General features: G+C 44.1%; 21 non-coding genes and 14 pseudogenes across 21 annotated transcripts; all 35 read left to right on the forward strand.

Annotated features, from left to right (window-relative positions):
• The first annotated feature begins 891 nt into the window (after positions 1 to 891).
• On the forward strand, positions 892 to 1,010 carry LOC140017874 (5S ribosomal RNA). Its single transcript, XR_011824180.1, has one exon. It is a non-coding gene; the product is annotated as a 5S ribosomal RNA (ribosomal RNA).
• A 411-nt stretch (positions 1,011 to 1,421) lies between these two features.
• Positions 1,422 to 1,539, forward strand: LOC140019817 (5S ribosomal RNA; annotated as a pseudogene).
• A 916-nt stretch (positions 1,540 to 2,455) lies between these two features.
• On the forward strand, positions 2,456 to 2,574 carry LOC140017247 (5S ribosomal RNA). Its single transcript, XR_011823559.1, has one exon. It is a non-coding gene; the product is annotated as a 5S ribosomal RNA (ribosomal RNA).
• Positions 2,575 to 2,985: 411 nt separating this feature from the next.
• LOC140020533 (5S ribosomal RNA) lies at positions 2,986 to 3,103 on the forward strand (annotated as a pseudogene).
• Positions 3,104 to 4,030: 927 nt separating this feature from the next.
• On the forward strand, positions 4,031 to 4,149 carry LOC140017633 (5S ribosomal RNA). Its single transcript, XR_011823941.1, has one exon. It is a non-coding gene; the product is annotated as a 5S ribosomal RNA (ribosomal RNA).
• A 411-nt stretch (positions 4,150 to 4,560) lies between these two features.
• LOC140017707 (5S ribosomal RNA) lies at positions 4,561 to 4,679 on the forward strand. Its single transcript, XR_011824013.1, has one exon. It is a non-coding gene; the product is annotated as a 5S ribosomal RNA (ribosomal RNA).
• A 412-nt stretch (positions 4,680 to 5,091) lies between these two features.
• LOC140017842 (5S ribosomal RNA) lies at positions 5,092 to 5,210 on the forward strand. The gene has a single exon (XR_011824147.1). It is a non-coding gene; the product is annotated as a 5S ribosomal RNA (ribosomal RNA).
• A 411-nt stretch (positions 5,211 to 5,621) lies between these two features.
• Positions 5,622 to 5,739, forward strand: LOC140019819 (5S ribosomal RNA; annotated as a pseudogene).
• Positions 5,740 to 6,655: 916 nt separating this feature from the next.
• Positions 6,656 to 6,774, forward strand: LOC140017248 (5S ribosomal RNA). The gene has a single exon (XR_011823560.1). It is a non-coding gene; the product is annotated as a 5S ribosomal RNA (ribosomal RNA).
• A 411-nt stretch (positions 6,775 to 7,185) lies between these two features.
• LOC140020534 (5S ribosomal RNA) lies at positions 7,186 to 7,303 on the forward strand (annotated as a pseudogene).
• A 916-nt stretch (positions 7,304 to 8,219) lies between these two features.
• Positions 8,220 to 8,338, forward strand: LOC140017250 (5S ribosomal RNA). Its single transcript, XR_011823562.1, has one exon. It is a non-coding gene; the product is annotated as a 5S ribosomal RNA (ribosomal RNA).
• A 411-nt stretch (positions 8,339 to 8,749) lies between these two features.
• LOC140019820 (5S ribosomal RNA) lies at positions 8,750 to 8,867 on the forward strand (annotated as a pseudogene).
• Positions 8,868 to 9,794: 927 nt separating this feature from the next.
• LOC140017251 (5S ribosomal RNA) lies at positions 9,795 to 9,913 on the forward strand. The gene has a single exon (XR_011823563.1). It is a non-coding gene; the product is annotated as a 5S ribosomal RNA (ribosomal RNA).
• A 412-nt stretch (positions 9,914 to 10,325) lies between these two features.
• Positions 10,326 to 10,444, forward strand: LOC140017708 (5S ribosomal RNA). Its single transcript, XR_011824014.1, has one exon. It is a non-coding gene; the product is annotated as a 5S ribosomal RNA (ribosomal RNA).
• Positions 10,445 to 10,855: 411 nt separating this feature from the next.
• LOC140020535 (5S ribosomal RNA) lies at positions 10,856 to 10,973 on the forward strand (annotated as a pseudogene).
• Positions 10,974 to 11,889: 916 nt separating this feature from the next.
• On the forward strand, positions 11,890 to 12,008 carry LOC140017634 (5S ribosomal RNA). Its single transcript, XR_011823942.1, has one exon. It is a non-coding gene; the product is annotated as a 5S ribosomal RNA (ribosomal RNA).
• Positions 12,009 to 12,419: 411 nt separating this feature from the next.
• On the forward strand, positions 12,420 to 12,538 carry LOC140017709 (5S ribosomal RNA). The gene has a single exon (XR_011824015.1). It is a non-coding gene; the product is annotated as a 5S ribosomal RNA (ribosomal RNA).
• Positions 12,539 to 12,950: 412 nt separating this feature from the next.
• On the forward strand, positions 12,951 to 13,069 carry LOC140018182 (5S ribosomal RNA). Its single transcript, XR_011824484.1, has one exon. It is a non-coding gene; the product is annotated as a 5S ribosomal RNA (ribosomal RNA).
• A 411-nt stretch (positions 13,070 to 13,480) lies between these two features.
• LOC140019821 (5S ribosomal RNA) lies at positions 13,481 to 13,598 on the forward strand (annotated as a pseudogene).
• Positions 13,599 to 14,514: 916 nt separating this feature from the next.
• Positions 14,515 to 14,632, forward strand: LOC140020536 (5S ribosomal RNA; annotated as a pseudogene).
• A 926-nt stretch (positions 14,633 to 15,558) lies between these two features.
• On the forward strand, positions 15,559 to 15,676 carry LOC140020538 (5S ribosomal RNA; annotated as a pseudogene).
• A 927-nt stretch (positions 15,677 to 16,603) lies between these two features.
• LOC140017635 (5S ribosomal RNA) lies at positions 16,604 to 16,722 on the forward strand. The gene has a single exon (XR_011823943.1). It is a non-coding gene; the product is annotated as a 5S ribosomal RNA (ribosomal RNA).
• Positions 16,723 to 17,133: 411 nt separating this feature from the next.
• LOC140017711 (5S ribosomal RNA) lies at positions 17,134 to 17,252 on the forward strand. The gene has a single exon (XR_011824017.1). It is a non-coding gene; the product is annotated as a 5S ribosomal RNA (ribosomal RNA).
• A 412-nt stretch (positions 17,253 to 17,664) lies between these two features.
• On the forward strand, positions 17,665 to 17,783 carry LOC140017843 (5S ribosomal RNA). Its single transcript, XR_011824148.1, has one exon. It is a non-coding gene; the product is annotated as a 5S ribosomal RNA (ribosomal RNA).
• Positions 17,784 to 18,194: 411 nt separating this feature from the next.
• Positions 18,195 to 18,312, forward strand: LOC140019822 (5S ribosomal RNA; annotated as a pseudogene).
• Positions 18,313 to 19,228: 916 nt separating this feature from the next.
• Positions 19,229 to 19,347, forward strand: LOC140017252 (5S ribosomal RNA). The gene has a single exon (XR_011823564.1). It is a non-coding gene; the product is annotated as a 5S ribosomal RNA (ribosomal RNA).
• A 411-nt stretch (positions 19,348 to 19,758) lies between these two features.
• LOC140020562 (5S ribosomal RNA) lies at positions 19,759 to 19,876 on the forward strand (annotated as a pseudogene).
• Positions 19,877 to 20,802: 926 nt separating this feature from the next.
• On the forward strand, positions 20,803 to 20,921 carry LOC140017875 (5S ribosomal RNA). Its single transcript, XR_011824181.1, has one exon. It is a non-coding gene; the product is annotated as a 5S ribosomal RNA (ribosomal RNA).
• A 411-nt stretch (positions 20,922 to 21,332) lies between these two features.
• On the forward strand, positions 21,333 to 21,450 carry LOC140019823 (5S ribosomal RNA; annotated as a pseudogene).
• Positions 21,451 to 22,366: 916 nt separating this feature from the next.
• Positions 22,367 to 22,485, forward strand: LOC140017253 (5S ribosomal RNA). The gene has a single exon (XR_011823565.1). It is a non-coding gene; the product is annotated as a 5S ribosomal RNA (ribosomal RNA).
• A 411-nt stretch (positions 22,486 to 22,896) lies between these two features.
• Positions 22,897 to 23,014, forward strand: LOC140020539 (5S ribosomal RNA; annotated as a pseudogene).
• Positions 23,015 to 23,941: 927 nt separating this feature from the next.
• On the forward strand, positions 23,942 to 24,060 carry LOC140017636 (5S ribosomal RNA). Its single transcript, XR_011823944.1, has one exon. It is a non-coding gene; the product is annotated as a 5S ribosomal RNA (ribosomal RNA).
• A 411-nt stretch (positions 24,061 to 24,471) lies between these two features.
• Positions 24,472 to 24,590, forward strand: LOC140017712 (5S ribosomal RNA). The gene has a single exon (XR_011824018.1). It is a non-coding gene; the product is annotated as a 5S ribosomal RNA (ribosomal RNA).
• A 412-nt stretch (positions 24,591 to 25,002) lies between these two features.
• On the forward strand, positions 25,003 to 25,121 carry LOC140017844 (5S ribosomal RNA). The gene has a single exon (XR_011824149.1). It is a non-coding gene; the product is annotated as a 5S ribosomal RNA (ribosomal RNA).
• A 411-nt stretch (positions 25,122 to 25,532) lies between these two features.
• LOC140019824 (5S ribosomal RNA) lies at positions 25,533 to 25,650 on the forward strand (annotated as a pseudogene).
• Positions 25,651 to 25,913: the final 263 nt, after the last annotated feature.

Here is a 25,913-nt window from a genome sequence, read left to right on the forward strand (position 1 = left end):
GGGTATGGGTAGGGATTTAATTCCGTTATCCGGATCCGGATCCGTTTTTTCAAACAAAAAAACGGGTCGGATACGGAATATAGTATTCCGACCCGTATTAGACCCGGATCCGGATATAAATGATTTAATAATTTATAAAAAATATATATTATCAATATAATTTGATTAGGATGATGTATTTGAGTAAAATCAATTTGATTTATTTTCTTATTTGGTTTTTTCTTTGCATTAGCTAGAAATTTGTTTACAAATATATCTTATTCTCTTTTTTGTTAGAAATCATAAATTTTGGCAAATTTGATCGGGTAGACCCGACCCGGATCCGAGACTCGCCGGGTCCGGATCCGAAACACCGAATAAAAGACCCGTCGGGTAAACGGGTCGGATCCGGGTCCGGGTCCGAAATAATGAATTCCGACCCGGACCCGGCCCGTTGACACCCCTAGGTGACCCCCTGGGAAATCCTCGTGTTGCACCCCTCCCTTTTTTGTTTCGAAATCCAAATTTCCCCTTCGTTCTTTATGCTGTAGTAATTTAGCTCCGTCGGAACGATTGCTTTATATTTTGCTTCTCATCGAAGCATGAAGGCGGATCTGAAGGCGCGAGACAAGTCAGGAACGGTACGGCTGGAGCGAAGCCAGGATCGTCGGTCAAAGTTGTCGGCGCAAATGTATAAGCGCAAGCGTGAAGGATCAATTTCAGGATAATTGAGAGTTGCGCGACGAGGGAAAAAAAATGGTGCAAATCAACAAGAAAAAAATGTAAAAGTAAATAAATAAAAGGATGAGGGGAAATTCTTGAATTGACGCTTAAAATGAATTCGGGTCCAGAAAATCCACACTGCTTCACAGGACGGGGCAGTTTAAAAGAATAAAGCGAAAGGAACATGGCGGGTGCGATCATACCAGCACTAATGCACCGGATCCCATCAGAACTCCGAAGTTAAGCGTGCTTGGGCGAGAGTAGTACTAGGATGGGTGACCCCCTGGGAAGTCCTCTTGTTGCACCCCTCCCTTTTTTGTTTCGAAATCCAAATTTCCCCTTCGTTCTTTATGCTGTAGTAATTTAGCTCCGTCGGAACGATTGCTTTATATTTTGCTTCTCATCGAAGCATGAAGGCGGATCTGAAGGCGCGAGACAAGTCAGGAACGGTACGGCTGGATCGAAGCCCGGATCGTCGGTCAAAGTTGTCGGCGCAAATGTATAAGCGCAAGCGTGAAGGATCAATTTCAGGATAATTGAGAGTTGTTCGACGAGGGAAAAAAAAGGTGCAAAGCAACAAGAAAAAAATATAAAAGTAAATAAATAAAAGGATGAGAGGAAATTCATGAATTGACGCTTAGAATGAATTCGGGTCCAAAAAAGCCAAACTGCTTCACAGGACGTGGCAGTTTAAAAGAATAAAGCGAAAGGAACATGGCGGGTGCGATCATACCAGCACTAATGCACCGGATCCCATCAGAACTTCGAAGTTAAGCGTGCTTGGGCGACAGTAGTACTAGGATGGGTGACCCTAGGCCGGTCAACGGGTCGGGTCTACACCCGGATCCGGATCGGATCCCTGAAATTTTTGCGGGTATGGGTAGGGATTTAATTCCGTTATCCGGATCCGGATCCGTTTTTTCAAACAAAAAAACGGATCGGATACGGAATATAGTATTCCGACCCGTATTAGACCCGGATCCGGATATAAATGATTTAATAATTTATAAAAAATATATATTATCAATATAATTTGATTAGGATGATGTATTTGAGTAAAATCAATTTGATTTATTTTCTTATTTGGTTTTTTCTTTGCATTAGCTAGAAATTTGTTTACAAATATATCTTTTTCTCTTTTTTGTTAGAAATTATAAATTTTGGCAAATTTGTTCGGGTAGACCCGACCCGGATCCGAGACTCGCCGGGTCCGGATCCGGAACACCGAATAAAAGACCCGTCGGGTAAACGGGTCGGATCCGGGTCCGGGTCCGGAATAATGAATTCCGGCCCGTTGACACCCCTAGGTGACCCCCTGGGAAATTCTCGTGTTGCACCCCTCCCTTTTTTGTTTCGAAATCCAAATTTCCCCTTCGTTCTTTATGCTGTAGTAATTTAGCTCCGTCGGAACGATTGCTTTATATTTTGCTTCTCATCGAAGCATGAAGGCGGATCTGAAGGCGCGAGACAAGTCAGGAACGGTACGGCTGGATCGAAGCCCGGATCGTCGGTCAAAGTTGTCGGCGCAAATGTATAAGCGCAAGCGTGAAGAATCAATTTCAGGATAATTGAGAGTTGCGCGACGAGGGAAAAAAAAATGGTGCAAATCAACAAGAAAAAAATGTAAAAGTAAATAAATAAAAGGATGAGGGGAAATTCTTGAATTGACGCTTAAAATGAATTCGGGTCCAGAAAAGCCACACTGCTTCACAGGACGGGGCAGTTTAAAAGAATAAAGCGAAAGGAACATGGCGGGTGCGATCATACCAGCACTAATGCACCGGATCCCATCAGAACTCCGAAGTTAAGCGTGCTTGGGCGAGAGTAGTACTAGGATGGGTGACCCCCTGGGAAGTCCTCGTGTTGCACCCCTCCCTTTTTTGTTTCGAAATCCAAATTTCCCCTTCGTTCTTTATGCTGTAGTAATTTAGCTCCGTCGGAACGATTGCTTTATATTTTGCTTCTCATCGAAGCATGAAGGCGGATCTGAAGGCGCGAGACAAGTCAGGAACGGTACGGCTGGATCGAAGCCCGGATCGTCGGTCAAAGTTGTCGGCGCAAATGTATAAGCGCAAGCGTGAAGGATCAATTTCAGGATAATTGAGAGTTGTTCGACGAGGGAAAAAAAAGGTGCAAAGCAACAAGAAAAAAATATAAAAGTAAATAAATAAAAGGATGAGAGGAAATTCATGAATTGACGCTTAGAATGAATTCGGGTCCAGAAAAGCCAAACTGCTTCACAGGACGTGACAGTTTAAAAGAATAAAGCGAAAGGAACATGGCGGGTGCGATCAAACCAGCACTAATGCACCGGATCCCATCAGAACTTCGAAGTTAAGCGTGCTTGGGCGACAGTAGTACTAGGATGGGTGACCCTAGGCCGGTCAACGGGTCGGGTCTACACCCGGATCCGGATCGGATCCCTGAAATTTTTGCGGGTATGGGTAGGGATTTAATTCCGTTATCCGGATCCGGATCCGTTTTTTCAAACAAAAAAACGGGTCGGATACGGAATATAGTATTCCGACCCGTATTAGACCCGGATCCGGATATAAATGATTTAATAATTTATAAAAAATATATATTATCAATATAATTTGATTAGGATGATGTATTTGAGTAAAATCAATTTGATTTATTTTCTTATTTGGTTTTTTCTTTGCATTAGCTAGAAATTTGTTTACAAATATATCTTTTTCTCTTTTTTGTTAGAAATTATAAATTTTGGCAAATTTGTTCGGGTAGACCCGACCCGGATCCGAGACTCGCCGGGTCCGGATCCGGAACACCGAATAAAAGACCCGTCGGGTAAACTGGTCGGATCCGGGTCCGGGTCCGGAATAATGAATTCCGGCCCGGACCCCGGCCCGTTGACACCCCTAGGTGACCCCCTGGGAAATCCTCGTGTTGCACCCCTCCCTTTTTTGTTTCGAAATCCAAATTTCCCCTTCGTTCTTTATGCTGTAGTAATTTAGCTCCGTCGGAACGATTGCTTTATATTTTGCTTCTCATCGAAGCATGAAGGCGGATCTGAAGGCGCGAGACAAGTCAGGAACGGTACGGCTGGATCGAAGCCCGGATCGTCGGTCAAAGTTGTCGGCGCAAATGTATAAGCGCAAGCGTGAAGGATCAATTTCAGGATAATTGAGAGTTGCGCGACGAGGGAAAAAAAATGGTGCAAATCAACAAGAAAAAAATGTAAAAGTAAATAAATAAAAGGATGAGGGGAAATTCTTGAATTGACGCTTAAAATGAATTCGGGTCCAGAAAAGCCACACTGCTTCACAGGACGGGGCAGTTTAAAAGAATAAAGCGAAAGGAACATGGCGGGTGCGATCATACTAGCACTAATGCACCGGATCCCATCAGAACTCCGAAGTTAAGCGTGCTTGGGCGAGAGTAGTACTAGGATGGGTGACCCCCTGGGAAGTCCTCGTGTTGCACCCCTCCCTTTTTTGTTTCGAAATCCAAATTTCCCCTTCGTTCTTTATGCTGTAGTAATTTAGCTCCGTCGGAACGATTGCTTTATATTTTGCTTCTCATCGAAGCATGAAGGCGGATCTGAAGGCGCGAGACAAGTCAGGAACGGTACGGCTGGATCGAAACCCGGATCGTCGGTCAAAGTTGTCGGCGCAAATGTATAAGCGCAAGCGTGAAGGATCAATTTCAGGATAATTGAGAGTTGTTCGACGAGGGAAAAAAAAGGTGCAAAGCAACAAGAAAAAAATATAAAAGTAAATAAATAAAAGGATGAGAGGAAATTCATGAATTGACGCTTAGAATGAATTCGGGTCCAAAAAAGCCAAACTGCTTCACAGGACGTGGCAGTTTAAAAGAATAAAGCGAAAGGAACATGGCGGGTGCGATCATACCAGCACTAATGCATCGGATCCCATCAGAACTCCGAAGTTAAGCGTGCTTGGGCGAGAGTAGTACTAGGATGGGTGACCCCCTGGGAAGTCCTCGTGTTGCACCCCTCCCTTTTTTGTTTCGAAATCCAAATTTCCCCTTCGTTCTTTATGCTGTAGTAATTTAGCTCCGTCGGAACGATTGCTTTATATTTTGCTTCTCATCGAAGCATGAAGGCGGATCTGAAGGCGCGAGACAAGTCAGGAACGGTACGGCTGGATCGAAGCCCGGATCGTCGGTCAAAGTTGTCGGCGCAAATGTATAAGCGCAAGCGTAAAGGATCAATTTCAGGATAATTGAGAGTTGCGCGACGAGGGAAAAAAAATGGTGCAAATCAACAAGAAAAAAATGTAAAAGTAAATAAATAAAAGGATGAGGGGAAATTCTTGAATTGACGCTTAAAATGAATTCGGGTCCAGAAAAGCCACACTGCTTCACAGGACGGGGCAGTTTAAAAGAATAAAGCGAAAGGAACATGGCGGGTGCGATCATACCAGCACTAATGCACCGGATCCCATCAAAACTCCGAAGTTAAGCGTGCTTGGGCGAGAGTAGTACTAGGATGGGTGACCCCCTGGGAAGTCCTCGTGTTGCACCCCTCCCTTTTTTGTTTCGAAATCCAAATTTCCCCTTCGTTCTTTATGCTGTAGTAATTTAGCTCCGACGGAACGATTGCTTTATATTTTGCTTCTCATCGAAGCATGAAGGCGGATCTGAAGGCGCGAGACAAGTCAGGAACGGTACGGCTGGATCGAAACCCGGATCGTCGGTCAAAGTTGTCGGCGCAAATGTATAAGCGCAAGCGTGAAGGATCAATTTCAGGATAATTGAGAGTTGTTCGACGAGGGAAAAAAAAGGTGCAAAGCAACAAGAAAAAAATATAAAAGTAAATAAATAAAAGGATGAGAGGAAATTCATGAATTGACGCTTAGAATGAATTCGGGTCCAAAAAAGCCAAACTGCTTCACAGGACGTGGCAGTTTAAAAGAATAAAGCGAAAGGAACATGGCGGGTGCGATCATACCAGCACTAATGCACCGGATCCCATCAGAACTTCGAAGTTAAGCGTGCTTGGGCGACAGTAGTACTAGGATGGGTGACCCTAGGCCGGTCAACGGGTCGGGTCTACACCCGGATCCGGATCGGATCCCTGAAATTTTTGCGGGTATGGGTAGGGATTTAATTCCGTTATCCGGATCCGGATCCGTTTTTTCAAACAAAAAAACGGATCGGATACGGAATATAGTATTCCGACCCGTATTAGACCCGGATCCGGATATAAATGATTTAATAATTTATAAAAAATATATATTATCAATATAATTTGATTAGGATGATGTATTTGAGTAAAATCAATTTGATTTATTTTCTTATTTGGTTTTTTCTTTGCATTAGCTAGAAATTTGTTTACAAATATATCTTTTTCTCTTTTTTGTTAGAAATTATAAATTTTGGCAAATTTGTTCGGGTAGACCCGACCCGGATCCGAGACTCGCCGGGTCCGGATCCGGAACACCGAATAAAAGACCCGTCGGGTAAACGGGTCGGATCCGGGTCCGGGTCCGGAATAATGAATTCCGGCCCGTTGACACCCCTAGGTGACCCCCTGGGAAATCCTCGTGTTGCACCCCTCCCTTTTTTGTTTCGAAATCCAAATTTCCCCTTCGTTCTTTATGCTGTAGTAATTTAGCTCCGTCGGAACGATTGCTTTATATTTTGCTTCTCATCGAAGCATGAAGGCGGATCTGAAGGCGCGAGACAAGTCAGGAACGGTACGGCTGGATCGAAGCCCGGATCGTCGGTCAAAGTTGTCGGCGCAAATGTATAAGCGCAAGCGTGAAGAATCAATTTCAGGATAATTGAGAGTTGCGCGACGAGGGAAAAAAAAATGGTGAAAATCAACAAGAAAAAAATGTAAAAGTAAATAAATAAAAGGATGAGGGGAAATTCTTGAATTGACGCTTAAAATGAATTCGGGTCCAGAAAAGCCACACTGCTTCACAGGACGGGGCAGTTTAAAAGAATAAAGCGAAAGGAACATGGCGGGTGCGATCATACCAGCACTAATGCACCGGATCCCATCAGAACTCCGAAGTTAAGCGTGCTTGGGCGAGAGTAGTACTAGGATGGGTGACCCCCTGGGAAGTCCTCGTGTTGCACCCCTCCCTTTTTTGTTTCGAAATCCAAATTTCCCCTTCGTTCTTTATGCTGTAGTAATTTAGCTCCGTCGGAACGATTGCTTTATATTTTGCTTCTCATCGAAGCATGAAGGCGGATCTGAAGGCGCGAGACAAGTCAGGAACGGTACGGCTGGATCGAAGCCCGGATCGTCGGTCAAAGTTGTCGGCGCAAATGTATAAGCGCAAGCGTGAAGGATCAATTTCAGGATAATTGAGACTTGTTCGACGAGGGAAAAAAAAGGTGCAAAGCAACAAGAAAAAAATATAAAAGTAAATAAATAAAAGGATGAGAGAAAATTCATGAATTGACGCTTAGAATGAATTCGGGTCCAGAAAAGCCAAACTGCTTCACAGGACGTGACAGTTTAAAAGAATAAAGCGAAAGGAACATGGCGGGTGCGATCAAACCAGCACTAATGCACCGGATCCCATCAGAACTTCGAAGTTAAGCGTGCTTGGGCGACAGTAGTACTAGGATGGGTGACCCTAGGCCGGTCAACGGGTCGGGTCTACACCCGGATCCGGATCGGATCCCTGAAATTTTTGCGGGTATGGGTAGGGATTTAATTCCGTTATCCGGATCCGGATCCGTTTTTTCAAACAAAAAAACGGGTCGGATACGGAATATAGTATTCCGACCCGTATTAGACCCGGATCCGGATATAAATGATTTAATAATTTATAAAAAATATATATTATCAATATAATTTGATTAGGATGATGTATTTGAGTAAAATCAATTTGATTTATTTTCTTATTTGGTTTTTTCTTTGCATTAGCTAGAAATTTGTTTACAAATATATCTTTTTCTCTTTTTTGTTAGAAATTATAAATTTTGGCAAATTTGTTCGGGTAGACCCGACCCGGATCCGAGACTCGCCGGGTCCGGATCCGGAACACCGAATAAAAGACCCGTCGGGTAAACGGGTCGGATCCGGGTCCGGGTCCGGAATAATGAATTCTGGCCCGTTGACACCCCTAGGTGACCCCCTGGGAAATTCTCGTGTTGCACCCCTCCCTTTTTTGTTTCGAAATCCAAATTTCCCCTTCGTTCTTTATGCTGTAGTAATTTAGCTCCGTCGGAACGATTGCTTTATATTTTGCTTCTCATCGAAGCATGAAGGCGGATCTGAAGGCGCGAGACAAGTCAGGAACGGTACGGCTGGATCGAAGCCCGGATCGTCGGTCAAAGTTGTCGGCGCAAATGTATAAGCGCAAGCGTGAAGAATCAATTTCAGGATAATTGAGAGTTGCGCGACGAGGGAAAAAAAAATGGTGCAAATCAACAAGAAAAAAATGTAAAAGTAAATAAATAAAAGGATGAGGGGAAATTCTTGAATTGACGCTTAAAATGAATTCGGGTCCAGAAAAGCCACACTGCTTCACAGGACGGGGCAGTTTAAAAGAATAAAGCGAAAGGAACATGGCGGGTGCGATCATACCAGCACTAATGCACCGGATCCCATCAGAACTCCGAAGTTAAGCGTGCTTGGGCGAGAGTAGTACTAGGATGGGTGACCCCCTGGGAAGTCCTCGTGTTGCACCCCTCCCTTTTTTGTTTCGAAATCCAAATTTCCCCTTCGTTCTTTATGCTGTAGTAATTTAGCTCCGTCGGAACGATTGCTTTATATTTTGCTTCTCATCGAAGCATGAAGGCGGATCTGAAGGCGCGAGACAAGTCAGGAACGGTACGGCTGGATCGAAGCCCGGATCGTCGGTCAAAGTTGTCGGCGCAAATGTATAAGCGCAAGCTTGAAGGATCAATTTCAGGATAATTGAGAGTTGTTCGACGAGAGAAAAAAAAGGTGCAAAGCAACAAGAAAAAAATATAAAAGTAAATAAATAAAAGGATGAGAGGAAATTCATGAATTGACGCTTAGAATGAATTCGGGTCCAAAAAAGCCAAACTGCTTCACAGGACGTGGCAGTTTAAAAGAATAAAGCGAAAGGAACATGGCGGGTGCGATCATACCAGCACTAATGCACCGGATCCCATCAGAACTTCGAAGTTAAGCGTGCTTGGGCGACAGTAGTACTAGGATGGGTGACCCTAGGCCGGTCAACGGGTCGGGTCTACACCCGGATCCGGATCGGATCCCTGAAATTTTTGCGGGTATGGGTAGGGATTTAATTCCGTTATCCGGATCCGGATCCGTTTTTTCAAACAAAAAAACGGGTCGGATACGGAATATAGTATTCCGACCCGTATTAGACCCGGATCCGGATATAAATGATTTAATAATTTATAAAAAATATATATTATCAATATAATTTGATTAGGATGATGTATTTGAGTAAAATCAATTTGATTTATTTTCTTATTTGGTTTTTTCTTTGCATTAGCTAGAAATTTGTTTACAAATATATCTTTTTCTCTTTTTTGTTAGAAATTATAAATTTTGGCAAATTTGTTCGGGTAGACCCGACCCGGATCCGAGACTCGCCGGGTCCGGATCCGAAACACCGAATAAAAGACCCGTCGGGTAAACGGGTCGGATCCGGGTCCGGGTCCGGAATAATGAATTCCGGCCCGGACCCCGGCCCGTTGACACCCCTAGGTGACCCCCTGGGAAATCCTCGTGTTGCACCCCTCCCTTTTTTGTTTCGAAATCCAAATTTCCCCTTCGTTCTTTATGCTGTAGTAATTTAGCTCCGTCGGAACGATTGCTTTATATTTTGCTTCTCATCGAAGCATGAAAGCGGATCTGAAGGCGCGAGACAAGTCAGGAACGGTACGGCTGGATCGAAGCCCGGATCGTCGGTCAAAGTTGTCGGCGCAAATGTATAAGCGCAAGCGTGAAGGATCAATTTCAGGATAATTGAGAGTTGCGCGACGAGGGAAAAAAAATGGTGCAAATCAACAAGAAAAAAATGTAAAAGTAAATAAATAAAAGGATGAGGGGAAATTCTTGAATTGACGCTTAAAATGAATTCGGGTCCAGAAAAGCCACACTGCTTCACAGGACGGGGCAGTTTAACAGAATAAAGCGAAAGGAAAATGGCGGGTGCGATCATACCAGCACTAATGCACCGGATCCCATCAGAACTCCGAAGTTAAGCGTGCTTGGGCGAGAGTAGTACTAGGATGGGTGACCCCCTGGGAAGTCCTCGTGTTGCACCCCTCCCTTTTTTGTTTCGAAATCCAAATTTCCCCTTCGTTCTTTATGCTGTAGTAATTTAGCTCCGTCGGAACGATTGCTTTATATTTTGCTTCTCATCGAAGCATGAAGGCGGATCTGAAGGCGCGAGACAAGTCAGGAACGGTACGGCTGGATCGAAACCCGGATCGTCGGTCAAAGTTGTCGGCGCAAATGTATAAGCGCAAGCGTGAAGGATCAATTTCAGGATAATTGAGAGTTGTTCGACGAGGGAAAAAAAAGGTGCAAAGCAACAAGAAAAAAATATAAAAGTAAATAAATAAAAGGATGAGAGGAAAATTCATGAATTGACGCTTAGAATGAATTCGGGTCCAAAAAAGCCAAACTGCTTCACAGGACGTGGCAGTTTAAAAGAATAAAGCGAAAGGAACATGGCGGGTGCGATCATACCAGCACTAATGCATCGGATCCCATCAGAACTCCGAAGTTAAGCGTGCTTGGGCGAGAGTAGTACTAGGATGGGTGACCCCCTGGGAAGTCCTCGTGTTGCACCCCTCCCTTTTTTGTTTCGAAATCCAAATTTCCCCTTCGTTCTTTATGCTGTAGTAATTTAGCTCCGTCGGAACGATTGCTTTATATTTTGCTTCTCATCGAAGCATGAAGGCGGATCTGAAGGCGCGAGACAAGTCAGGAACGGTACGGCTGGATCGAAGCCCGGATCGTCGGTCAAAGTTGTCGGCGCAACTGTATAAGCGCAAGCGTGAAGGATCAATTTCAGGATAATTGAGAGTTGTTCGACGAGGGAAAAAAAAGGTGCAAAGCAACAAGAAAAAAATATAAAAGTAAATAAATAAAAGGATGAGAGGAAATTCATGAATTGACGCTTAGAATGAATTCGGGTCCAGAAAAGCCAAACTGCTTCACAGGACGTGACAGTTTAAAAGAATAAAGCGAAAGGAACATGGCGGGTGCGATCAAACCAGCACTAATGCACCGGATCCCATCAGAACTTCGAAGTTAAGCGTGCTTGGGCGACAGTAGTACTAGGATGGGTGACCCTAGGCCGGTCAACGGGTCGGGTCTACACCCGGATCCGGATCGGATCCCTGAAATTTTTGCGGGTATGGGTAGGGATTTAATTCCGTTATCCGGATCCGGATCCGTTTTTTCAAACAAAAAAACGGGTCGGATACGGAATATAGTATTCCGACCCGTATTAGACCCGGATCCGGATATAAATGATTTAATAATTTATAAAAAATATATATTATCAATATAATTTGATTAGGATGATGTATTTGAGTAAAATCAATTTGATTTATTTTCTTATTTGGTTTTTTCTTTGCATTAGCTAGAAATTTGTTTACAAATATATCTTTTTCTCTTTTTTGTTAGAAATTATAAATTTTGGCAAATTTGTTCGGGTAGACCCGACCCGGATCCGAGACTCGCCGGGTCCGGATCCGGAACACCGAATAAAAGACCCGTCGGGTAAACGGGTCGGATCCGGGTCCGGGTCCGGAATAATGAATTCCGGCCCGTTGACACCCCTAGGTGACCCCCTGGGAAATCCTCGTGTTGCACCCCTCCCTTTTTTGTTTCGAAATCCAAATTTCCCCTTCGTTCTTTATGCTGTAGTAATTTAGCTCCGTCGGAACGATTGCTTTATATTTTGCTTCTCATCGAAGCATGAAGGCGGATCTGAAGGCGCGAGACAAGTCAGGAACGGTACGGCTGGATCGAAGCCCGGATCGTCGGTCAAAGTTGTCGGCGCAAATGTATAAGCGCAAGCGTGAAGAATCAATTTCAGGATAATTGAGAGTTGCGCGACGAGGGAAAAAAAAATGGTGCAAATCAACAAGAAAAAAATGTAAAAGTAAATAAATAAAAGGATGAGGGGAAATTCTTGAATTGACGCTTAAAATGAATTCGGGTCCAGAAAAGCCACACTGCTTCACAGGACGGGGCAGTTTAAAAGAATAAAGCGAAAGGAACATGGCGGGTGCGATCATACTAGCACTAATGCACCGGATCCCATCAGAACTCCGAAGTTAAGCGTGCTTGGGCGAGAGTAGTACTAGGATGGGTGACCCCCTGGGAAGTCCTCGTGTTGCACCCCTCCCTTTTTTGTTTCGAAATCCAAATTTCCCCTTCGTTCTTTATGCTGTAGTAATTTAGCTCCGTCGGAACGATTGCTTTATATTTTGCTTCTCATCGAAGCATGAAGGCGGATCTGAAGGCGCGAGACAAGTCAGGAACGGTACGGCTGGATCGAAACCCGGATCGTCGGTCAAAGTTGTCGGCGCAAATGTATAAGCGCAAGCGTGAAGGATCAATTTCAGGATAATTGAGAGTTGTTCGACGAGGGAAAAAAAAGGTGCAAAGCAACAAGAAAAAAATATAAAAGTAAATAAATAAAAGGATGAGAGGAAATTCATGAATTGACGCTTAGAATGAATTCGGGTCCAAAAAAGCCAAACTGCTTCACAGGACGTGGCAGTTTAAAAGAATAAAGCGAAAGGAACATGGCGGGTGCGATCATACCAGCACTAATGCATCGGATCCCATCAGAACTCCGAAGTTAAGCGTGCTTGGGCGAGAGTAGTACTAGGATGGGTGACCCCCTGGGAAGTCCTCGTGTTGCACCCCTCCCTTTTTTGTTTCGAAATCCAAATTTCCCCTTCGTTCTTTATGCTGTAGTAATTTAGCTCCGTCGGAACGATTGCTTTATATTTTGCTTCTCATCGAAGCATGAAGGCGGATCTGAAGGCGCGAGACAAGTCAGGAACGGTACGGCTGGATCGAAGCCCGGATCGTCGGTCAAAGTTGTCGGCGCAAATGTATAAGCGCAAGCGTAAAGGATCAATTTCAGGATAATTGAGAGTTGCGCGACGAGGGAAAAAAAATGGTGCAAATCAACAAGAAAAAAATGTAAAAGTAAATAAATAAAAGGATGAGGGGAAATTCTTGAATTGACGCTTAAAATGAATTCGGGTCCAGAAAAGCCACACTGCTTCACAGGACGGGGCAGTTTAAAAGAATAAAGCGAAAGGAACATGGCGTGTGCGATCATACCAGCACTAATGCACCGGATCCCATCAAAACTCCGAAGTTAAGCGTGCTTGGGCGAGAGTAGTACTAGGATGGGTGACCCCCTGGGAAGTCCTCTTGTTGCACCCCTCCCTTTTTTGTTTCGAAATCCAAATTTCCCCTTCGTTCTTTATGCTGTAGTAATTTAGCTCCGTCGGAACGATTGCTTTATATTTTGCTTCTCATCGAAGCATGAAGGCGGATCTGAAGGCGCGAGACAAGTCAGGAACGGTACGGCTGGATCGAAGCCCGGATCGTCGGTCAAAGTTGTCGGCGCAAATGTATAAGCGCAAGCGTGAAGGATCAATTTCAGGATAATTGAGAGTTGTTCGACGAGGGAAAAAAAAGGTGCAAAGCAACAAGAAAAAAATATAAAAGTAAATAAATAAAAGGATGAGAGGAAATTCATGAATTGACGCTTAGAATGAATTCGGGTCCAAAAAAGCCAAACTGCTTCACAGGACGTGGCAGTTTAAAAGAATAAAGCGAAAGGAACATGGCGGGTGCGATCATACCAGCACTAATGCACCGGATCCCATCAGAACTTCGAAGTTAAGCGTGCTTGGGCGACAGTAGTACTAGGATGGGTGACCCTAGGCCGGTCAACGGGTCGGGTCTACACCCGGATCCGGATCGGATCCCTGAAATTTTTGCGGGTATGGGTAGGGATTTAATTCCGTTATCCGGATCCGGATCCGTTTTTTCAAACAAAAAAACGGATCGGATACGGAATATAGTATTCCGACCCGTATTAGACCCGGATCCGGATATAAATGATTTAATAATTTATAAAAAATATATATTATCAATATAATTTGATTAGGATGATGTATTTGAGTAAAATCAATTTGATTTATTTTCTTATTTGGTTTTTTCTTTGCATTAGCTAGAAATTTGTTTACAAATATATCTTTTTCTCTTTTTTGTTAGAAATTATAAATTTTGACAAATTTGTTCGGGTAGACCCGACCCGGATCCGAGACTCGCCGGGTCCGGATCCGGAACACCGAATAAAAGACCCGTCGGGTAAACGGGTCGGATCCGGGTCCGGGTCCGGAATAATGAATTCCGGCCCGTTGACACCCCTAGGTGACCCCCTGGGAAATTCTCGTGTTGCACCCCTCCCTTTTTTGTTTCGAAATCCAAATTTCCCCTTCGTTCTTTATGCTGTAGTAATTTAGCTCCGTCGGAACGATTGCTTTATATTTTGCTTCTCATCGAAGCATGAAGGCGGATCTGAAGGCGCGAGACAAGTCAGGAACGGTACGGCTGGATCGAAGCCCGGATCGTCGGTCAAAGTTGTCGGCGCAAATGTATAAGCGCAAGCGTGAAGAATCAATTTCAGGATAATTGAGAGTTGCGCGACGAGGGAAAAAAAAATGGTGCAAATCAACAAGAAAAAAATGTAAAAGTAAATAAATAAAAGGATGAGGGGAAATTCTTGAATTGACGCTTAAAATGAATTCGGGTCCAGAAAAGCCACACTGCTTCACAGGACGGGGCAGTTTAAAAGAATAAAGCGAAAGGAACATGGCGGGTGCGATCAAACCAGCACTAATGCACCGGATCCCATCAGAACTTCGAAGTTAAGCGTGCTTGGGCGACAGTAGTACTAGGATGGGTGACCCTAGGCCGGTCAACGGGTCGGGTCTACACCCGGATCCGGATCGGATCCCTGAAATTTTTGCGGGTATGGGTAGGGATTTAATTCCGTTATCCGGATCCGGATCCGTTTTTTCAAACAAAAAAACGGGTCGGATACGGAATATAGTATTCCGACCCGTATTAGACCCGGATCCGGATATAAATGATTTAATAATTTATAAAAAATATATATTATCAATATAATTTGATTAGGATGATGTATTTGAGTAAAATCAATTTGATTTATTTTCTTATTTGGTTTTTTCTTTGCATTAGCTAGAAATTTGTTTACAAATATATCTTTTTCTCTTTTTTGTTAGAAATTATAAATTTTGGCAAATTTGTTCGGGTAGACCCGACCCGGATCCGAGACTCGCCGGGTCCGGATCCGGAACACCGAATAAAAGACCCGTCGGGTAAACTGGTCGGATCCGGGTCCGGGTCCGGAATAATGAATTCCGGCCCGGACCCCGGCCCGTTGACACCCCTAGGTGACCCCCTGGGAAATCCTCGTGTTGCACCCCTCCCTTTTTTGTTTCGAAATCCAAATTTCCCCTTCGTTCTTTATGCTGTAGTAATTTAGCTCCGTCGGAACGATTGCTTTATATTTTGCTTCTCATCGAAGCATGAAGGCGGATCTGAAGGCGCGAGACAAGTCAGGAACGGTACGGCTGGATCGAAGCCCGGATCGTCGGTCAAAGTTGTCGGCGCAAATGTATAAGCGCAAGCGTGAAGGATCAATTTCAGGATAATTGAGAGTTGTTCGACGAGGGAAAAAAAAGGTGCAAAGCAACAAGAAAAAAATATAAAAGTAAATAAATAAAAGGATGAGAGGAAATTCATGAATTGACGCTTAGAATGAATTCGGGTCCAGAAAAGCCAAACTGCTTCACAGGACGTGACAGTTTAAAAGAATAAAGCGAAAGGAACATGGCGGGTGCGATCAAACCAGCACTAATGCACCGGATCCCATCAGAACTTCGAAGTTAAGCGTGCTTGGGCGACAGTAGTACTAGGATGGGTGACCCTAGGCCGGTCAACGGGTCGGGTCTACACCCGGATCCGGATCGGATCCCTGAAATTTTTGCGGGTATGGGTAGGGATTTAATTCCGTTATCCGGATCCGGATCCGTTTTTTCAAACAAAAAAACGGGTCGGATACGGAATATAGTATTCCGACCCGTATTAGACCCGGATCCGGATATAAATGATTTAATAATTTATAAAAAATATATATTATCAATATAATTTGATTAGGATGATGTATTTGAGTAAAATCAATTTGATTTATTTTCTTATTTGGTTTTTTCTTTGCATTAGCTAGAAATTTGTTTACAAATATATCTTTTTCTCTTTTTTGTTAGAAATTATAAATTTTGGCAAATTTGTTCGGGTAGACCCGACCCGGATCCGAGACTCGCCGGGTCCGGATCCGGAACACCGAATAAAAGACCCGTCGGGTAAACTGGTCGGATCCGGGTCCGGGTCCGGAATAATGAATTCCGGCCCGGACCCCGGCCCGTTGACACCCCTAGGTGACCCCCTGGGAAATCCTCGTGTTGCACCCCTCCCTTTTTTGTTTCGAAATCCAAATTTCCCCTTCGTTCTTTATGCTGTAGTAATTTAGCTCCGTCGGAACGATTGCTTTATATTTTGCTTCTCATCGAAGCATGAAGGCGGATCTGAAGGCGCGAGACAAGTCAGGAACGGTACGGCTGGATCGAAGCCCGGATCGTCGGTCAAAGTTGTCGGCGCAAATGTATAAGCGCAAGCGTGAAGGATCAATTTCAGGATACTTGAGAGTTGCGCGACGAGGGAAAAAAAATGGTGCAAATCAACAAGAAAAAAATGTAAAAGTAAATAAATAAAAGGATGAGGGGAAATTCTTGAATTGACGCTTAAAATGAATTCGGGTCCAGAAAAGCCACACTGCTTCACAGGACGGGGCAGTTTAAAAGAATAAAGCGAAAGGAACATGGCGGGTGCGATCATACTAGCACTAATGCACCGGATCCCATCAGAACTCCGAAGTTAAGCGTGCTTGGGCGAGAGTAGTACTAGGATGGGTGACCCCCTGGGAAGTCCTCGTGTTGCACCCCTCCCTTTTTTGTTTCGAAATCCAAATTTCCCCTTCGTTCTTTATGCTGTAGTAATTTAGCTCCGTCGGAACGATTGCTTTATATTTTGCTTCTCATCGAAGCATGAAGGCGGATCTGAAGGCGCGAGACAAGTCAGGAACGGTACGGCTGGATCGAAACCCGGATCGTCGGTCAAAGTTGTCGGCGCAAATGTATAAGCGCAAGCGTGAAGGATCAATTTCAGGATAATTGAGAGTTGTTCGACGAGGGAAAAAAAAGGTGCAAAGCAACAAGAAAAAAATATAAAAGTAAATAAATAAAAGGATGAGAGGAAATTCATGAATTGACGCTTAGAATGAATTCGGGTCCAAAAAAGCCAAACTGCTTCACAGGACGTGGCAGTTTAAAAGAATAAAGCGAAAGGAACATGGCGGGTGCGATCATACCAGCACTAATGCATCGGATCCCATCAGAACTCCGAAGTTAAGCGTGCTTGGGCGAGAGTAGTACTAGGATGGGTGACCCCCTGGGAAGTCCTCGTGTTGCACCCCTCCCTTTTTTGTTTCGAAATCCAAATTTCCCCTTCGTTCTTTATGCTGTAGTAATTTAGCTCCGTCGGAACGATTGCTTTATATTTTGCTTCTCATCGAAGCATGAAGGCGGATCTGAAGGCGCGAGACAAGTCAGGAACGGTACGGCTGGATCGAAGCCCGGATCGTCGGTCAAAGTTGTCGGCGCAAATGTATAAGCGCAAGCGTAAAGGATCAATTTCAGGATAATTGAGAGTTGCGCGACGAGGGAAAAAAAATGGTGCAAATCAACAAGAAAAAAATGTAAAAGTAAATAAATAAAAGGATGAGGGGAAATTCTTGAATTGACGCTTAAAATGAATTCGGGTCCAGAAAAGCCACACTGCTTCACAGGACGGGGCAGTTTAAAAGAATAAAGCGAAAGGAACATGGCGGGTGCGATCATACCAGCACTAATGCACCGGATCCCATCAAAACTCCGAAGTTAAGCGTGCTTGGGCGAGAGTAGTACTAGGATGGGTGACCCCCTGGGAAGTCCTCGTGTTGCACCCCTCCCTTTTTTGTTTCGAAATCCAAATTTCCCCTTCGTTCTTTATGCTGTAGTAATTTAGCTCCGACGGAACGATTGCTTTATATTTTGCTTCTCATCGAAGCATGAAGGCGGATCTGAAGGCGCGAGACAAGTCAGGAACGGTACGGCTGGATCGAAACCCGGATCGTCGGTCAAAGTTGTCGGCGCAAATGTATAAGCGCAAGCGTGAAGGATCAATTTCAGGATAATTGAGAGTTGTTCGACGAGGGAAAAAAAAGGTGCAAAGCAACAAGAAAAAAATATAAAAGTAAATAAATAAAAGGATGAGAGGAAATTCATGAATTGACGCTTAGAATGAATTCGGGTCCAAAAAAGCCAAACTGCTTCACAGGACGTGGCAGTTTAAAAGAATAAAGCGAAAGGAACATGGCGGGTGCGATCATACCAGCACTAATGCACCGGATCCCATCAGAACTTCGAAGTTAAGCGTGCTTGGGCGACAGTAGTACTAGGATGGGTGACCCTAGGCCGGTCAACGGGTCGGGTCTACACCCGGATCCGGATCGGATCCCTGAAATTTTTGCGGGTATGGGTAGGGATTTAATTCCGTTATCCGGATCCGGATCCGTTTTTTCAAACAAAAAAACGGATCGGATACGGAATATAGTATTCCGACCCGTATTAGACCCGGATCCGGATATAAATGATTTAATAATTTATAAAAAATATATATTATCAATATAATTTGATTAGGATGATGTATTTGAGTAAAATCAATTTGATTTATTTTCTTATTTGGTTTTTTCTTTGCATTAGCTAGAAATTTGTTTACAAATATATCTTTTTCTCTTTTTTGTTAGAAATTATAAATTTTGGCAAATTTGTTCGGGTAGACCCGACCCGGATCCGAGACTCGCCGGGTCCGGATCCGGAACACCGAATAAAAGACCCGTCGGGTAAACGGGTCGGATCCGGGTCCGGGTCCGGAATAATGAATTCCGGCCCGTTGACACCCCTAGGTGACCCCCTGGGAAATCCTCGTGTTGCACCCCTCCCTTTTTTGTTTCGAAATCCAAATTTCCCCTTCGTTCTTTATGCTGTAGTAATTTAGCTCCGTCGGAACGATTGCTTTATATTTTGCTTCTCATCGAAGCATGAAGGCGGATCTGAAGGCGCGAGACAAGTCAGGAACGGTACGGCTGGATCGAAGCCCGGATCGTCGGTCAAAGTTGTCGGCGCAAATGTATAAGCGCAAGCGTGAAGAATCAATTTCAGGATAATTGAGAGTTGCGCGACGAGGGAAAAAAAAATGGTGCAAATCAACAAGAAAAAAATGTAAAAGTAAATAAATAAAAGGATGAGGGGAAATTCTTGAATTGACGCTTAAAATGAATTCGGGTCCAGAAAAGCCACACTGCTTCACAGGACGGGGCAGTTTAAAAGAATAAAGCGAAAGGAACATGGCGGGTGCGATCATACCAGCACTAATGCACCGGATCCCATCAGAACTCCGAAGTTAAGCGTGCTTGGGCGAGAGTAGTACTAGGATGGGTGACCCCCTGGGAAGTCCTCGTGTTGCACCCCTCCCTTTTTTGTTTCGAAATCCAAATTTCCCCTTCGTTCTTTATGCTGTAGTAATTTAGCTCCGTCGGAACGATTGCTTTATATTTTGCTTCTCATCGAAGCATGAAGGCGGATCTGAAGGCGCGAGACAAGTCAGGAACGGTACGGCTGGATCGAAGCCCGGATCGTCGGTCAAAGTTGTCGGCGCAAATGTATAAGCGCAAGCGTGAAGGATCAATTTCAGGATAATTGAGACTTGTTCGACGAGGGAAAAAAAAGGTGCAAAGCAACAAGAAAAAAATATAAAAGTAAATAAATAAAAGGATGAGAGGAAATTCATGAATTGACGCTTAGAATGAATTCGGGTCCAGAAAAGCCAAACTGCTTCACAGGACGTGACAGTTTAAAAGAATAAAGCGAAAGGAACATGGCGGGTGCGATCATACCAGCACTAATGCACCGGATCCCATCAGAACTTCGAAGTTAAGCGTGCTTGGGCGACAGTAGTACTAGGATGGGTGATCCTAGGCCGGTCAACGGGTCGGGTCTACACCCGGATCCGGATCGGATCCCTGAAATTTTTGCGGGTATGGGTAGGGATTTAATTCCGTTATCCGGATCCGGATCCGTTTTTTCAAACAAAAAAACGGGTCGGATACGGAATATAGTATTCCGACCCGTATTAGACCCGGATCCGGATATAAATGATTTAATAATTTATAAAAAATATATATTATCAATATAATTTGATTAGGATGATGTATTTGAGTAAAATCAATTTGATTTATTTTCTTATTTGGTTTTTTCTTTGCATTAGCTAGAAATTTGTTTACAAATATATCTTATTCTCTTTTTTGTTAGAAATCATAAATTTTGGCAAATTTGATCGGGTAGACCCGACCCGGATCCGAGACTCGCCGGGTCCGGATCCGAAACACCGAATAAAAGACCCGTCGGGTAAACGGGTCGGATCCGGGTCCGGGTCCGAAATAATGAATTCCGACCCGGACCCGGCCCGTTGACACCCCTAGGTGACCCCCTGGGAAATCCTCGTGTTGCACCCCTCCCTTTTTTGTTTCGAAATCCAAATTTCCCCTTCGTTCTTTATGCTGTAGTAATTTAGCTCCGTCGGAACGATTGCTTTATATTTTGCTTCTCATCGAAGCATGAAGGCGGATCTGAAGGCGCGAGACAAGTCAGGAACGGTACGGCTGGAGCGAAGCCAGGATCGTCGGTCAAAGTTGTCGGCGCAAATGTATAAGCGCAAGCGTGAAGGATCAATTTCAGGATAATTGAGAGTTGCGCGACGAGGGAAAAAAAATGGTGCAAATCAACAAGAAAAAAATGTAAAAGTAAATAAATAAAAGGATGAGGGGAAATTCTTGAATTGACGCTTAAAATGAATTCGGGTCCAGAAAATCCACACTGCTTCACAGGACGGGGCAGTTTAAAAGAATAAAGCGAAAGGAACATGGCGGGTGCGATCATACCAGCACTAATGCACCGGATCCCATCAGAACTCCGAAGTTAAGCGTGCTTGGGCGAGAGTAGTACTAGGATGGGTGACCCCCTGGGAAGTCCTCTTGTTGCACCCCTCCCTTTTTTGTTTCGAAATCCAAATTTCCCCTTCGTTCTTTATGCTGTAGTAATTTAGCTCCGTCGGAACGATTGCTTTATATTTTGCTTCTCATCGAAGCATGAAGGCGGATCTGAAGGCGCGAGACAAGTCAGGAACGGTACGGCTGGATCGAAGCCCGGATCGTCGGTCAAAGTTGTCGGCGCAAATGTATAAGCGCAAGCGTGAAGGATCAATTTCAGGATAATTGAGAGTTGTTCGACGAGGGAAAAAAAAGGTGCAAAGCAACAAGAAAAAAATATAAAAGTAAATAAATAAAAGGATGAGAGGAAATTCATGAATTGACGCTTAGAATGAATTCGGGTCCAAAAAAGCCAAACTGCTTCACAGGACGTGGCAGTTTAAAAGAATAAAGCGAAAGGAACATGGCGGGTGCGATCATACCAGCACTAATGCACCGGATCCCATCAGAACTTCGAAGTTAAGCGTGCTTGGGCGACAGTAGTACTAGGATGGGTGACCCTAGGCCGGTCAACGGGTCGGGTCTACACCCGGATCCGGATCGGATCCCTGAAATTTTTGCGGGTATGGGTAGGGATTTAATTCCGTTATCCGGATCCGGATCCGTTTTTTCAAACAAAAAAACGGATCGGATACGGAATATAGTATTCCGACCCGTATTAGACCCGGATCCGGATATAAATGATTTAATAATTTATAAAAAATATATATTATCAATATAATTTGATTAGGATGATGTATTTGAGTAAAATCAATTTGATTTATTTTCTTATTTGGTTTTTTCTTTGCATTAGCTAGAAATTTGTTTACAAATATATCTTTTTCTCTTTTTTGTTAGAAATTATAAATTTTGGCAAATTTGTTCGGGTAGACCCGACCCGGATCCGAGACTCGCCGGGTCCGGATCCGGAACACCGAATAAAAGACCCGTCGGGTAAACGGGTCGGATCCGGGTCCGGGTCCGGAATAATGAATTCCGGCCCGTTGACACCCCTAGGTGACCCCCTGGGAAATTCTCGTGTTGCACCCCTCCCTTTTTTGTTTCGAAATCCAAATTTCCCCTTCGTTCTTTATGCTGTAGTAATTTAGCTCCGTCGGAACGATTGCTTTATATTTTGCTTCTCATCGAAGCATGAAGGCGGATCTGAAGGCGCGAGACAAGTCAGGAACGGTACGGCTGGATCGAAGCCCGGATCGTCGGTCAAAGTTGTCGGCGCAAATGTATAAGCGCAAGCGTGAAGAATCAATTTCAGGATAATTGAGAGTTGCGCGACGAGGGAAAAAAAAATGGTGCAAATCAACAAGAAAAAAATGTAAAAGTAAATAAATAAAAGGATGAGGGGAAATTCTTGAATTGACGCTTAAAATGAATTCGGGTCCAGAAAAGCCACACTGCTTCACAGGACGGGGCAGTTTAAAAGAATAAAGCGAAAGGAACATGGCGGGTGCGATCATACCAGCACTAATGCACCGGATCCCATCAGAACTCCGAAGTTAAGCGTGCTTGGGCGAGAGTAGTACTAGGATGGGTGACCCCCTGGGAAGTCCTCGTGTTGCACCCCTCCCTTTTTTGTTTCGAAATCCAAATTTCCCCTTCGTTCTTTATGCTGTAGTAATTTAGCTCCGTCGGAACGATTGCTTTATATTTTGCTTCTCATCGAAGCATGAAGGCGGATCTGAAGGCGCGAGACAAGTCAGGAACGGTACGGCTGGATCGAAGCCCGGATCGTCGGTCAAAGTTGTCGGCGCAAATGTATAAGCGCAAGCGTGAAGGATCAATTTCAGGATAATTGAGAGTTGTTCGACGAGGGAAAAAAAAGGTGCAAAGCAACAAGAAAAAAATATAAAAGTAAATAAATAAAAGGATGAGAGGAAATTCATGAATTGACGCTTAGAATGAATTCGGGTCCAGAAAAGCCAAACTGCTTCACAGGACGTGACAGTTTAAAAGAATAAAGCGAAAGGAACATGGCGGGTGCGATCAAACCAGCACTAATGCACCGGATCCCATCAGAACTTCGAAGTTAAGCGTGCTTGGGCGACAGTAGTACTAGGATGGGTGACCCTAGGCCGGTCAACGGGTCGGGTCTACACCCGGATCCGGATCGGATCCCTGAAATTTTTGCGGGTATGGGTAGGGATTTAATTCCGTTATCCGGATCCGGATCCGTTTTTTCAAACAAAAAAACGGGTCGGATACGGAATATAGTATTCCGACCCGTATTAGACCCGGATCCGGATATAAATGATTTAATAATTTATAAAAAATATATATTATCAATATAATTTGATTAGGATGATGTATTTGAGTAAAATCAATTTGATTTATTTTCTTATTTGGTTTTTTCTTTGCATTAGCTAGAAATTTGTTTACAAATATATCTTTTTCTCTTTTTTGTTAGAAATTATAAATTTTGGCAAATTTGTTCGGGTAGACCCGACCCGGATCCGAGACTCGCCGGGTCCGGATCCGGAACACCGAATAAAAGACCCGTCGGGTAAACTGGTCGGATCCGGGTCCGGGTCCGGAATAATGAATTCCGGCCCGGACCCCGGCCCGTTGACACCCCTAGGTGACCCCCTGGGAAATCCTCGTGTTGCACCCCTCCCTTTTTTGTTTCGAAATCCAAATTTCCCCTTCGTTCTTTATGCTGTAGTAATTTAGCTCCGTCGGAACGATTGCTTTATATTTTGCTTCTCATCGAAGCATGAAGGCGGATCTGAAGGCGCGAGACAAGTCAGGAACGGTACGGCTGGATCGAAGCCCGGATCGTCGGTCAAAGTTGTCGGCGCAAATGTATAAGCGCAAGCGTGAAGGATCAATTTCAGGATAATTGAGAGTTGCGCGACGAGGGAAAAAAAATGGTGCAAATCAACAAGAAAAAAATGTAAAAGTAAATAAATAAAAGGATGAGGGGAAATTCTTGAATTGACGCTTAAAATGAATTCGGGTCCAGAAAAGCCACACTGCTTCACAGGACGGGGCAGTTTAAAAGAATAAAGCGAAAGGAACATGGCGGGTGCGATCATACTAGCACTAATGCACCGGATCCCATCAGAACTCCGAAGTTAAGCGTGCTTGGGCGAGAGTAGTACTAGGATGGGTGACCCCCTGGGAAGTCCTCGTGTTGCACCCCTCCCTTTTTTGTTTCGAAATCCAAATTTCCCCTTCGTTCTTTATGCTGTAGTAATTTAGCTCCGTCGGAACGATTGCTTTATATTTTGCTTCTCATCGAAGCATGAAGGCGGATCTGAAGGCGCGAGACAAGTCAGGAACGGTACGGCTGGATCGAAACCCGGATCGTCGGTCAAAGTTGTCGGCGCAAATGTATAAGCGCAAGCGTGAAGGATCAATTTCAGGATAATTGAGAGTTGTTCGACGAGGGAAAAAAAAGGTGCAAAGCAACAAGAAAAAAATATAAAAGTAAATAAATAAAAGGATGAGAGGAAATTCATGAATTGACGCTTAGAATGAATTCGGGTCCAAAAAAGCCAAACTGCTTCACAGGACGTGGCAGTTTAAAAGAATAAAGCGAAAGGAACATGGCGGGTGCGATCATACCAGCACTAATGCATCGGATCCCATCAGAACTCCGAAGTTAAGCGTGCTTGGGCGAGAGTAGTACTAGGATGGGTGACCCCCTGGGAAGTCCTCGTGTTGCACCCCTCCCTTTTTTGTTTCGAAATCCAAATTTCCCCTTCGTTCTTTATGCTGTAGTAATTTAGCTCCGTCGGAACGATTGCTTTATATTTTGCTTCTCATCGAAGCATGAAGGCGGATCTGAAGGCGCGAGACAAGTCAGGAACGGTACGGCTGGATCGAAGCCCGGATCGTCGGTCAAAGTTGTCGGCGCAAATGTATAAGCGCAAGCGTAAAGGATCAATTTCAGGATAATTGAGAGTTGCGCGACGAGGGAAAAAAAATGGTGCAAATCAACAAGAAAAAAATGTAAAAGTAAATAAATAAAAGGATGAGGGGAAATTCTTGAATTGACGCTTAAAATGAATTCGGGTCCAGAAAAGCCACACTGCTTCACAGGACGGGGCAGTTTAAAAGAATAAAGCGAAAGGAACATGGCGGGTGCGATCATACCAGCACTAATGCACCGGATCCCATCAAAACTCCGAAGTTAAGCGTGCTTGGGCGAGAGTAGTACTAGGATGGGTGACCCCCTGGGAAGTCCTCGTGTTGCACCCCTCCCTTTTTTGTTTCGAAATCCAAATTTCCCCTTCGTTCTTTATGCTGTAGTAATTTAGCTCCGACGGAACGATTGCTTTATATTTTGCTTCTCATCGAAGCATGAAGGCGGATCTGAAGGCGCGAGACAAGTCAGGAACGGTACGGCTGGATCGAAACCCGGATCGTCGGTCAAAGTTGTCGGCGCAAATGTATAAGCGCAAGCGTGAAGGATCAATTTCAGGATAATTGAGAGTTGTTCGACGAGGGAAAAAAAAGGTGCAAAGCAACAAGAAAAAAATATAAAAGTAAATAAATAAAAGGATGAGAGGAAATTCATGAATTGACGCTTAGAATGAATTCGGGTCCAAAAAAGCCAAACTGCTTCACAGGACGTGGCAGTTTAAAAGAATAAAGCGAAAGGAACATGGCGGGTGCGATCATACCAGCACTAATGCACCGGATCCCATCAGAACTTCGAAGTTAAGCGTGCTTGGGCGACAGTAGTACTAGGATGGGTGACCCTAGGCCGGTCAACGGGTCGGGTCTACACCCGGATCCGGATCGGATCCCTGAAATTTTTGCGGGTATGGGTAGGGATTTAATTCCGTTATCCGGATCCGGATCCGTTTTTTCAAACAAAAAAACGGATCGGATACGGAATATAGTATTCCGACCCGTATTAGACCCGGATCCGGATATAAATGATTTAATAATTTATAAAAAATATATATTATCAATATAATTTGATTAGGATGATGTATTTGAGTAAAATCAATTTGATTTATTTTCTTATTTGGTTTTTTCTTTGCA

This window comes from Coffea arabica, chromosome 11c (assembly GCF_036785885.1).
Source record: "Coffea arabica cultivar ET-39 chromosome 11c, Coffea Arabica ET-39 HiFi, whole genome shotgun sequence".
Classification (NCBI taxonomy): domain Eukaryota; kingdom Viridiplantae; phylum Streptophyta; class Magnoliopsida; order Gentianales; family Rubiaceae; genus Coffea; species Coffea arabica.